The sequence below is a fragment of the Oryx dammah genome, unplaced genomic scaffold (assembly GCF_014754425.2).
Source record: "Oryx dammah isolate SB20612 unplaced genomic scaffold, SCBI_Odam_1.1 HiC_scaffold_11, whole genome shotgun sequence".
NCBI classification, from domain to species: domain Eukaryota; kingdom Metazoa; phylum Chordata; class Mammalia; order Artiodactyla; family Bovidae; genus Oryx; species Oryx dammah.
In genome coordinates, this window is record NW_024070195.1 from 44,832,611 (window position 1) to 44,843,872 (window position 11,262).

At 40.4% G+C, this 11,262-nt stretch overlaps 1 non-coding gene across 1 annotated transcript; it reads right to left on the minus strand.

Moving 5' to 3' along the window:
• Positions 1–819: 819 nt before the first annotated feature.
• On the minus strand, positions 820–892 carry TRNAW-CCA. The gene has a single exon. It is a non-coding gene; the product is annotated as a tRNA-Trp (tRNA).
• Positions 893–11,262: the final 10,370 nt, after the last annotated feature.

Here is an 11,262-nt window from a genome sequence, read left to right on the forward strand (position 1 = left end):
GTAATTTCTGGAGGTCATTTTTTGGTTTATTTCAATCTGTGATGATTTGGTGAAGAAAATTAAAAGGTTCATTGGCTTTAAACTTCTAACCTACACAACCTGATTCAGTTCCCTGAAAAAAGAAAATCCCTGAAAGTGACAGTAATGAATGCTTCCAAGAAAGATGTATTGAGGGTCAGTTCACAAACAAACATTTTTATTAGGAGCATTCATGACACATTTCCAGAATCTTCCCTTGTCTCAACTTCACAGACACAAAGTGGGTAAACTAATGTGCTGAGTCCAAAAGGTTTAGCCCAAGAGTCTTAATTTCATGGAACAACTTGTAAAGGACTTTGAAGGTGATCTGATCTAGAAGTTCTGCATCTCCTGACATTCTGATTAGCCATCCTCTCCTATTCTTACTTAAGATGTGTGGTTGACTCTAAGGATTTCTATTTCCCCTTTCCTCTGTAGGATTAGCAACCAAAGTGCAGAGTCTCTGGAGGAAGCAGGTTAGAGCAAAAGCTGATGGATCCTGGGCTGGAGTCTTACTCTCAGTGAGTTTATCAAGCAATCAAGGTGTTTTGGTTCAAAATTTGGATACAGTGTTTGGTGGAGGGAAATTTACCAGGGGGGACATTCTCTAATGAATTCCAAAAGGTCAGACTCATATTTCTATCATCTTTATGCTAAGTTAACTTTCAGCAGGCATGATATGAGGTGAAGGTGAAGTCGCTCCGTCGTGTCTGACTCTTTGCAACCCCATGGACTTCTCCGTCCGTGGGATTCTCCAGGCAAGAATACCAGAGTGGATTGCCATTTCCTTCTCCAGGGCATCTTCCTGACCCAGGGATTGAACCCGGGTCTCCTGCATTGGAGGCAGACGCTTTAACCTCTGAGCCACCAGGGAAGCATGAACAAAAGGAACTGCCGACTTTATCGGAAACCAGGTTCTTTGTATAGTTTAAGGGGAACGTTCTTACTCTCATTTCTGACTAATCTATGTCAGCTACTTATTTAGCATCCCCTTTATTTAACTTTTAAAATGTCTTCATTAGTATAACTGAAATGAAATTATAAAGAAGGAAATATTAGAGCAGACTTTGAGTGTTTGTAGAAGCTATCTTTATCATATTTTCAAATGGAACTGAGCAGTGAAGAGGAGCTGCTCTTCTGAATTCTTAACATCGGCACCATAAAGCAATTAGTTTTCATGTGATAGCAACTAATTCTGGTGTACTAAAGATTGGGAAAATAGTTACTATTAACTTTTAAACTAAGGTTAGCAGCAGCATGGATGGAACTCGAGATTATCATACTAAGCAAAGCAAGTCAGACAGAGAAAGCCAAATGCCACATGTTATCACTTATATGTGGCATCTAAAATATGGCACAAGTGAACTTATCTACAAAACAGAAACAGACTGACACAGGGAAGAGACTTGCCGTTGTCAAGGGGAGGCAGTGGGCGAGGAAATGGTGGGGAGTTTGGGATCGGCAAGTGTAAGCTATTATATATTGGAGAGATAAACAACAAGGGCCTACTGTGTAGCACAGGGAACCATATTCAATATTCTGTGATGAATTTTATTCAGTTTCTTCTCTTTCACAACCCTCTTTTAAGACACTCAGCTGCCCTTTTGTTGCAAAACACAGAGGATCCAAGGGCTTCCCTGGAGCCAGAGCAGGTGAGGAGTGAACACTCTTGCCTCCTAACTGCGAGCTGTCCCTGTGCACCTTGTTTGGGGCCCGTCGTGAATCTCCACGGTCACGACAGGCGGCCTCTACCTATCCCCCTGCTGACAGCTTCTTCTATAAACTCAAGATGCTTTAAGGATTTATAGAACCTAAAGATGTTCTAAAGGAATCTAGATGTGTTAACAGTAATCATTCATATATATCTTGGTCTAGAAAGTTATAAATATTGATAATAATAATAATAATAGGGAAAGGTGAAGGAGAGGGATAAATTAGGAATTTGACATTAATGTATACACACTGTGAGCTGTGTGCTTAGTTACTCAATTGTGTCCGACTCTTTGCAACCCCATGGACTGTAGGATGCCAGGCTCCTCTGTCTGTGGGGATTCTCCAGACCAGAATACTGGAGTGAGTTGCCATGCCCTCCTTCGGGGGATCTTCCCAACCCAGGGAGTGAACCCAGGTCTCCCACATTGCAGGTGGATTCTTTACCATCTGAGCCATCAGGGACACCCAGAAATACTGGAGTGGGAAGCTTATCCTTTCTCCAGGGGATCTTCTTGACCCAGGAATCGAACTCAGGTCTCCTGCATTGCAGGCAGATTCTTTACCAGCTGGGCTACCAGGGAAGCCTGTATAGATAACAAACAAGGAGCTACTGTATGGCACATGAAACTGTACTCAGTATTCTCTAATAACCTATCTGGGAAAAGAATCTGAAAAAGAAAGATATGTGCATATGTATAGCAGGATCACTTAGCTGCTGTACACCTGAAACTAACACAGTGTTGTAAATTAACTATACCCCAATATAGAATAAAAATGAAGGGAAAATAGCCAACATTTATGTAGCCATTATAGTGTGTCAGGCAGTGCTCTAGCTCAGAAATAAAATTATAGGTTCAAAACAAAGGATATAAATTGTAACTAATCCTATAGTGTGACTACAATTGATATGGTCAGCATCCACCCCATTTCCTTTATAAGTGTTTCTGTACTCAGAATCCAGAAAACTAACAACTACGTTTCCCATGTACTTAGAGCCAGGGTTTTAGTTGAGAAGTAGTTTCTACCAATTAGGTGCATTCATAAGGGATTCAGAAGGCATTGATATGGCGAAGCCCTTTTTCTGCGGCTGCTCCTAGGAGCACATCTGATTCTAGAACTGTATTGATCATGACTGTTCTTTTAATACTCAGATTGTTGTTAAAATTGTACACCCTTGAATTCAATTGCAGTGGCAGCCCCCTGCTTCTTACACCTCTAGCTCAGGAAAGGAATGAAACTTATTCTCTGTATTAAATTATTTTCTTCTTAACAATTTTCAAGGGGCTTCTGCTTCTTAAACTGGAATTTGACTGATACCACATTTGAAACCATTAACATCTGCATACAAAAGACTTACAACGAGCAAAATTTGTCTTTGTTATCTTACCAGGTAGGATCTGAAGACAATGGTGATCTAATTATGACTGAAAACTAAAATATTGGCAACCATTTACTGCCAAGATAGGACTTACAATGATCATAAATAAGTGCCTGCAAAAATAGGTCCAGGGAACTGAGGTCTTGGTGGACCAAGCATCACAAAAGTAGGACATGGTTGAATAAGGATCACAGGCACTCTGGAGTGGGCAGATTAATCCTGACAACTCTCAGGGCATTTAAAAGTAAACACTTGAAATTTATTCCTTCAAAAGAATGTGAAAACAAGCCACAGACTGGGAGAACAGTTTTGCAAAAGACATATATATATAGTTCATTATATATCTGTATAATGAACTATTTTATTCCTTATCCCTCCACCAATTTTCTCCTTTGATAACCTTAAGAATGTTTTCTCTGACTGTGAGTCAGTTTCTATTTTGTAAATAAGTTCATTTGTACCACATTTTAAAGATTCCACAAATAAGTGATATCATATGATATTTGTGTCTGTCTGACTTAAAGTTCATATACAAAAGACACAATGAAGAAACTATGGTACATCCATACAATTAATACCATGTAGCCATTAAAATGATCTGTGGTAGAATAGCTAGTAAAATGAGAAGATATTCAAGAAGCTACAGTGAAAAAAGTCAGCTCAAAAAAGAATGTATGTGCTGTGTGTGTGCTAAGTTGCTTCAGTTGTGTCTGACTCTTTGCAACCCTATGACTGTAGCCCACCAGGTTCCTCTGTCCATGGGATTCTCCAGGCAAGAATACTGGAATGGGTTGCCATTTCCTTCTCCATGTCTTTAGAAAACTTTAGTTAAAGAATGAGTTTAATTAAAGGAATGAGAAAATGCAAAAAGAAAGGAAGACAGTAAATAATAATACTTTAGCCATCAAACAAAGTCCATGGAAAGCAAGGAGATCAAACCAGTCAATCTTAAAGGAAGTCAACCCTGAAAACTCATTGAAAAGACTGATGTTGAAGCTGAAGTTCTAATATTTTGGCCACCTGATGCGAAGAGCTGACTCATTGGAAAAGACCCTGATGCTGGGGAAAGATTGGGGGCAAGAGGAGAAAGGGGTGACACAGGATGAGACGGTTAGATGGCATCACCAATTCAATGGACATGAACTAGGGCAAACTCCAGGAGATGGTGAGGGACAGGGAAGCCTGGCATGCTGCAGTCCATGGGGTTGTGAAGAGTTAGACATGACTTGGTGACTGAACAACAACAACAATGTACTCAGACTAAGTGAAAAATGATTTTTATTGTATTGCTATTTTCAGCTCATGGAAAACATAGCTGCCAATTGAAGTTAAGTTAGTAATGAGATAGCTATAATTAAGCAGATGTATCCTTCAGGATATCTCTAAGAGTAATATTGTTAAACTAAACCTTGGTAGGTTCTCTAATATGAAACATCTATGAACAAGTTGATAAATAGAAATAGAAACATAGGAGTAATATAATATTAGGAGATAGAACTTGATAAAAAATATCTTTACTAACAAAATTCAAATAGAATATAAAAGCTTCTGGAGCAAAAAAAACAAAAAACAAAAAAAACTGTTTCTTACAAACAAATGATAATTGATTTGTTATTAAACTTTTCATCTGTGGCGTTTCGTGTTATGAGGCAAAGGACTGATGCCTCTAAAAGTGTGAGAGAAATGGGACATTATTCGACCTTTAAAAGGAAATTCTGACACCTACTCTGACGTGGATTAATCTTGAAGATGTCATACTCAGTGAAATATGCTAGTCACAAGGGAACAGATACAGTATGATCTCACCTAGATGAGGAACTAGAGCAGACAAATTCACAGAGACAGTAAGCAAAATGAGGGATTTCCAAGGTCTGGGAGGGGGGGGAATTGGGGGTTACATAGGTGCAGTATTAAAATTTTGCGACATGAAGACATTCTGAATATGGATAGTGGTGATAGTTGCTTAACAATGTGCATGTACTTAATGCCACTGAACTGTACACAAAATGCTTAAAATGGCAAATATTTTTTCTTCCCCCTCAAGACAGTAAATTTTGCATCATTTCTATTTTACCACCATTAAAAAAAAATTTTTAAAAATCTGAGAGGAAAAAAACAAGCAGAAATTTTATCATGAAACTTGAAGACATGGATTAATATTTCTAAATATTAAGGAATTATTGTGATTATGAAAATATGATTGTCACTCTCCTCCTGCAATGTCTGAGTTTAGTGAATCATACAACCCAAGGAATTATACGAGACATATTACTGCAAACAAGTCTGTCTGTTCAGAATAATCAAGAATAAATAATTCATCTGTGATGCAGCAGATGTCTGGGGCATCCTCTATGACACGCATTTTTACCAAAAATAAACTTTGAAGCTGCTGGACTTGCTTCCAATTCCCCAAAGAAGAGCCCAGTGAAGAACTGCATTGATTTTTTTTTTTAAAAGAGCCTGGTGTAGAGTCAGATCAATGTCAGGAAGAATAAAAACTGATCTCGCTTTGAATGTCAAGGAAAGCATTAGTCCTGAAATAAATAGACCTTATAAACATCCTTAACACCCATAGACATTTTTCTTACTAAAGATGGTTCTAAATATATGAAGCTAACTCAGTATTAGTGATGAAAATACTTGCTTTGTCAGCCAAGGATGGGGTGTTACATTCTGAACTACTTACTCTTCCTGAAATTCTTATGGTATATTTATCCCAGTTGGTTTATTCTATTCTGTTTCTGCTAATGATTGAATTTTTGGCTCAAGATTAAAATATGCAATAGGTTTTTTGGTTTTTCTTTTATGCCAGGCAGTCTGGCATAAAACACTGGCACTGGACACACAGGATCAGTATTAGTCCATCCTTATTTATATCTGGAGACTGTTAGATTAAGAGGGGTTAAGTCACCCATGAGCCTGAGTTCACAATACTGTTAAATGATGGATTGATATGGATCTGACTTAAAGCCTTTTCAAATACAATTTTTACTGTTTTATTTGTGGCATCCACAGCTCTTGTCATTTCAATTTATTTAGTGTTGGCTTCATATTCATATAAATACTCTTTTTGTGGGTGTCATCTCTCCCTACTTGTCTGCCAAATAGAAGTGTTGATTTACTCAGAAACAATATAATATATCCTCAGTAATTAGATGGCTGGCCATGCTCACTCTGGTTTGGGGATGCATCATGGCACCAGTGTTTCCCTGGCATTCCTCATCCACACCCCACCTACATCTGGATGGAGCTAGAAGGCTACCTCATGCCAGTGGAATATAAGCAAAAGATGCACATGTTATCCCCAGGCCAAGAGGCTTAAAAAGAAAGTTGCTGTCTTGGGTAGTACAGTCATTTTGACAATACTGATTGAAGGGTTAATGCGGCCACGATAGGGAAAGTGGAGATGTGCTGCTCACAAACAAGATGTTCTGCCAAGGAGACGGACACAGCCTTGAGATTAATGGTCTCTTGCTAACGAGGGAGCATTCCTTTTTTTTTGATAAGAAAGAGAGTGGATTCTGGACAAACTGCAGTAAACAGAGGTTTCACTCCCCTTGCTGTACAATAACATGCAGGCACCTGCACTGTACTGAAAAGGCTTATTCATACAGTCTGGAATTCTGCCTCGGGGGCTTTATAATAATAAATGGCAATTAGTTTGCCCAGTTGTTCCTCTGGCCAGAGTGGTGTCCTGTCTGTCTCTTGTGTGTCTCGTATGTCTCGTGTGTTTTGTGTTATTTCACTCATAATCACCAGTAATCTACACTGATTCTTCCAATCCAAGAATATGCCCAAGACGATCTACAGATTCAGTGCAATCACTATCAAATTACCAATGACATTTTTCACAGAACCACAGAACTAGAACAAAAAATATCTTAAAGTCTGTAGTGAGACACAAAAGACTCCAAATAGTTAAAGTAATCTGAACTGGAGGAATAGAGTCCCTGACATCAGACTATACTACAAAGCTACAGTTATCAAAATGGGATATTACTGGCACAAAGATAGAAATATAGATTAATGGAACAGGATTAAAAAATACAGGAATAAACCCATGAACCTATGGTCAATAAATCTATGAAAGAGGAGGCAAGACTACATATTTGGAAAGTCAGTCTCTTCAACAAATGGTGGTGGGAAAACTGGACAGATATATGTAAAAAAAATGCAATTAGGTAAGTTTTAAAAACCATATACCAACATAAACTCAAAAAGGGTACAGACCTAAATGTGAGACTGGACACTGTAAAACTCCCAGAGGAAAACATAGGCAGAACATTCTCTGACATAAATCGCAGCTGTATATATATATTTTTGATCCATCTCCTAGAATAACAGAAATAACAAAAATAAGCAAATGAGACATACTGAATTTGGCAATAAGGAGTTCATGATCTGAGCCACAGTCAGCTCCTGGTCTTGTTTTTCTTGACTGTAGAGAGCTTCTCCATCTTTGGCTGCGAAGAATATAATCAATCTGATTTCGGTGTTGACCATCTGGTGATGTCCATGTGTAGAGTCTTCTCTTTTGTTGTTGGAAGAGGGTGTTTGCTATGACCAGTGCATTTTCTTGGCAAAACTCTATTAGTCTTTGCCCTGCTTCATTCGGTATTCCAAGGCCAAATTTGCCCATTACTCCAGGTGTTTCTTGACTTCCTACTTTTGCATTCCAGTCCCCTATAATGAAAAGGACATCTTTTTTGGGTGTTCTAAAAGGTCTTGTAGGTCTTCATAGAACCATACAACTTCAGCTTCTTCAGAGTTACTGGTTGGGGCATAGGCTTGGATTACTGTGATACTGAATGGTTTGCTTTGGAAACAAACAGAGATCATTTTGTCATTTTTGAGATTGCATCCAAGTACTGCATTTAGGACTCTTTTGTTAACCATGATGGATACTCCATTTTTTCTAGGGGATTCCTGCCCACAGTAGTAGATATAATGGTCATCTGTGTTAAATTCACCCATTCCAGTCCATTTTAGTTCCCTGATTCCTAGAATGTTCACATTCACTCTTGCCATCTCTGGTGTGACCGCTTCCAATTTGCCTTGATTCATGGACCTAACGTTCCAGGTTCCTATGCAATATTGCTGTTTACAGCATTGGACCTTGCTTCTATCACCAGTCACATCCACAACTGGGTATTGTTTTTGCTTTGGCTCCATCTCTTCATTCTTTCTGGAGTTATTTCTCCACTGATGTCCAATAGCATATTGGGCTACTGACCTGGGGAGTTCCTCTTTCAGTATCCTATCATTTTGCCTTTTCATACTGTTCATGGGGTTCTCAAGGCAAGAATACTGAAGTGGTTTGCCATTCCCTTCTCCAGTGGACCACATTCTGTCAGACCTCTCCACCATGACCTGCCCATCTTGGGTGGCCCCATGGGCATGGCTTAGTTTCATTGAGTTAGACAAGGCTGTGGTCCTAGTGTGATTAGATTAACTAGTTTTCTGTGGTTATGGTTTCAGTGTGTCTGCCCTCTGATGCCCTCTTGCAACACCTACCATCTGACTTGGGTTTCTCTTACCTTCGATGTGGGGTATCTCTTCACGGCTTCTGCAGCAAAGCACAGGTGCTGCTCCTTACCTTGGACGAGGGGTATCTCCTCACTGCCGCCCCCCCGACCTTGAATGTGGAATAGCTCCTCTAGGCCCTCCTGCGCCCACGCAGCCACTGCTCCTTGGACATGGGGTTGCTCTTCCTGGCCTCTGCCCCTGGCCTCAGGCATGGGGTAGCTCCTCCCAGCTGCTGCCCCTGACCTCGGATGTGGGGTAGCTCCTCTTGGCTGCTCCTGAGCTGCTGCAGCCTGGCACTCTCGACCGCTGTCCCTGACTTTGGCCGCGGGGTAGCTCCTCATAGTTGCCTCCCTTGACCTCGAACATTGGGTAGCTCCTCTCCACCGTTCTTGTGCCATCGCAGCCTGGCACTCTCGGCTGCTGCCCTTGACCTCGGACGTGGGTTAGCTCCTCTCGGCTGCACTATGTATGCCGTTGCAGCCAGTTGTCTGCGCTTTGGAGACCAAAATAGAAATTTCCCCAAAGAATACATATAGATGGCCAGGAGGCACATAAGTTCAACCACACTCATTATTAGAGAAATGCAAATCAAACCAGAATGAAATATGACCTTACACCAGCCAGAATGGCTATCATCAAAAAATCCACAAACAATAAATGCTGGAGAGGTTGTGGAAAGAATGTGTGGAGGGAATGTAAATTGGTATTGAATGGTTTGCTTTAAATTGAGTGGTGTCTTAAAAAACTAAAAATAGAACTACTATATGACCCTTCAATCCCACTCCTGGGCAAACAACAAGAGAAAATCAAGATCTAAAAGGATATATGTACCCCGGTGTTCATTGCAGCACTGTTTACAGAGGAATGGCCACAGAAGATATGGTACGTATATACAATGGAATATTACTCAGCCACCAAAAAGGATATAATAATGCTATTTGCAGTAACCTGGATGAATCCAGAAACTGTCATACTGAGTGAGATAAGTCAGACAGAGAAGGAGAAATATTGTATGACATGCCTTGTATGTGGAATGTAAAAAGAAATGATACAGATGAACTTAACTTACAAAACAGAAAGAGACTCACAGACTTAGAGAACAAACTTACGGTTACTGAGGAAGGGATCATGGGGAAATTGGGCATGGACATGTACACATTGCTATATTTAAAATGGATAACCAACAAGGATACAGCACAGAGAACTCTACTCAATGTTTTGTGGCAGCCTGGGTGGGAGGGGAGTTTGAGGGAGAATGCACACATGTATATGGCTGAGTTCGTTCACTGTTCACCTGAAATGGTCACTACATTGTTCACCAGCTACACCCAAATACAAAATTAAAAGTTTCTTTCTTTTTTTTTTTTTTTAAAGGAAAAAAGATAGTTGCTTTCTTCACACTTCTTTCTTCAGACAGTTTTCCTGATTTGGTCATGGTGAGCATAGTAAACTTGTAAACAGTACAGAAAACACAGCAGAGTCACTAAAATAAAAATCAAACAGCTCTAGGCACTTCCCTGGTTGTCCAGTGGTTAAGAATCCACCTTCAACTGCAGGGGATGCAGGTTCCATCTGTGGTGTGGGAACTAAGAGCCCATATGCCACGGGGCAACTAAGCCCATGCTTCACAACTAGAGAAAGCCTGTGCACCATAACGAAGTCTCTTATAGTCAAAATAAAATAATAAAAATATTAAAAAGAAATAAAGGAATAAGATAGAATCCACCTTACTTGCCTCCTGGGAAATCTGTATGCAGGTCAAAAAGCAACAGTTAGAACTGGACATGGAAAAATAGACTAGTTCCAAATCAGGAAAGGAATATGTCAAGGCTGCATATTGTCATCCTGCTTATTTAACTTACATGCAGAGTACATCATGTGAAATGCTTGGCTGGTTGAAGGACAAACTGGAATCAGGATTGCTGGGAGAAATATCAATAACCTCAGATATGCAGGTGATACCACCCTTATGGCAGAAAGCAAGAAAGAAATAAAGAGCCTTTTGATGAAAGTGAAAGTGGAGAGTGAAAAAGTTGGCTGAAAACTCAACATTCAGATCATGGTATCTCGTCCCATCATGGCATATAGATGGGGAAACAATGGAAATAGTGATTTGGGGGGAAGGGGGCTCCAAAATGACTGCAGATGATGACTGAAGCCATGAAATTACAGGACGCTTGCTCTTTGGAAGAAAAGCTATGACCAACCTAGACAGCGTATCAAAAAGCAGAGACATCAGGGAGAACAAGATGGCAGAGGAATAGGTGGACATGGAGTACATCTCTCTCCACAGATACATCAGAAATACACCTTCAGACACAGAAGTACATGTAGAACACCAGCTGAGAGCAGACAGGAGTACCCGACCTGCAGAAAAGAATATATGCTAAGTCACTTCAGTCGTGTTTGACTCTGTGTGACCCCATAGACAGCAGCCCACCAGGCTCCCCCATCCCCGGGATTCTCCAGGCAAGAACACCGGAGTGGGTTGCCATTGCCTTCTCCAGTGCATGAAAGTGAAAAGTGAAAGTGAAGTCGCTCAGTCGTGTCCGACCCCCAGCGACCCCATGGACTGCAGCCTTCCAGGCTCCTCCATCCATGGGACTCTCCAGGCAAGAGTACTAGAG